This window comes from Cannabis sativa, chromosome 4 (genome assembly GCF_029168945.1).
Source record: "Cannabis sativa cultivar Pink pepper isolate KNU-18-1 chromosome 4, ASM2916894v1, whole genome shotgun sequence".
NCBI lineage: Eukaryota > Viridiplantae > Streptophyta > Magnoliopsida > Rosales > Cannabaceae > Cannabis > Cannabis sativa.
In genome coordinates, this window is record NC_083604.1 from 14416222 (window position 1) to 14418055 (window position 1834).

Sequence of the window (1834 nt, forward strand, 5' to 3'; positions counted from 1 at the left end):
AGGAGGAGGCTAGAAGAGCGGCTTGTGGCGACCCGGATCAATTGCTTCAACTAGTTCTTTCTCTTCTCTTTAATTTTTCTATGTTCTTTTCTATTTCAATGTTAATTATGGATTTGATTATGGATGTTTTGAACTAAACTCCTATTTAGGGAGAATGATGAATGTTGTTTAAGTTTTTCCTAGTTAATGATTAATTGCCATTCCTCCATCTTGATTGTGAATACTATTCATATTTGTGTTTAATTTCCATGTGCAAGATTGATCACCTTTTTTTATGTTTTATGATCTCAATTCGAAATCTGAAAAGTGAGAATTGAGAATGCTAAAATTGGATAGTCTAGGTTTTGATGTGAAACGAAAGTATTTACATAGCCTTTGTGACATTTAGATTATTGCTTAATGCTGATTTCATGTTAGTTTAATTAAGAGATTAATTAGAGAGCATGAGATTTAGAACCTAGAAGATCTGAAAAGAGCTAGGTTAATTCATAATCTGTCATTCACTTCAAGAGAAGGATAGCATTTAGACATTAACATTGGTAACTTAACAACAGGATTCGTCTCCCTATTTTCTTATCTTGATTAATCTTCCTTTGTTATTTTTAATTTTCTGAATTGTCTTATTTAATTAATAAAAGTATTCTTTTACCAGATAGAATCAATAGTATAATTTAGTAGTAATTAGTCCAATTCCCTGTGGTTCGACCTCATCTGTGTGAGTTTACTACTTGATTGCGTATACTTGCGTAGTGATCATAATTTTCGCAACAAGTTTTTGGCGCCGTTGCCGGGGAATTGTTTAAAGATTAATATTACATAAAATTATACTAACTTCTACTTTGGTATATTTTCTCTTGCTGATTTTCTAACCTTTTTCTTGCAATATTTTCTTGATCTATTTCAGGAATCCTAAGTGTATGCGCCGTCAAGGACAAGCAGTCATATTACCAGTTGATCCTGAAATCGAGAAAACTTGCAGGAGGAATCGAAAGAACAAGAGGCAAGAAAGAGTTTCAGCAACTGCTGAAACATCAGAAATCATGGCTGCCAATGTGAACAATAATGCTGGAAACAATGGGGGTAATAACGGTAATAATGGAGGCGCCGTGGAAGATCAAGCTAATGGCCGTAGCTTGAGAGATTACATTCTCCCTACTCTGACGGGAGTGCAGTCATGTATCAGGCCACCGGCAGTGGATGCAAACAACTTTGAGATTAAACCTGCCATCCTTCAAATGGTGCGCCTTCGCCCGCCTTGGTGGCCTCCCTTCTGAAGATCCTAATCTGCATCTCTCGAACTTCATGGAACTTTGTGAGACTTTTAAAGTCAATGGAGTTAGTGATGATGCCATTCGTTTGAGACTGTTTCCATTCTCACTTAGAGAAAGAGCCAAGAGTTGGTTAATCTCCTTGCCACCAAATTCCATAGCAACATGGACAGACTTAGCAACTAAATTTTTGTCTAAGTTCTTTCCCCCAGCAAAGTCTGCTAAGCTGCGAGGAGAGATCAACAATTTCTGTCAACAAGAGAATGAGTCTCTCTATGAGTCTTGGGAGAGGTTCAAGGACTTAATCAGAAAGTGTCCTCATCATGGTATTGAGAAGTGGATGCTGGTTCATAATTTCTATAACGGGTTGGTTGGTAACACTAGAACCCTGATAGATGCAGCAGCTGGTGGAGCCTTTATGAGAAAGAGTGCTAATGAGGCTTATGATCTATTGGAGGAGATGGCTCTAAACAATCAGCAGTGGCCAACTGAAAGGAGTCAAACTAAGAAGGTAGCTGGTGTGCTAGAGGTGGATGCCATTACAAAGCTGACAGCTCAGGTTGAGG

General features: G+C 37.9%; 1 non-coding gene across 1 annotated transcript; it reads right to left on the bottom strand.

Annotated features, from left to right (window-relative positions):
* Positions 1-1491: 1491 nt before the first annotated feature.
* Positions 1492-1598, bottom strand: LOC115715371 (small nucleolar RNA R71). Its single transcript, XR_004011246.1, has one exon. It is a non-coding gene; the product is annotated as a small nucleolar RNA R71 (small nucleolar RNA).
* Between the last annotated feature and the right edge of the window lie 236 nt (positions 1599-1834).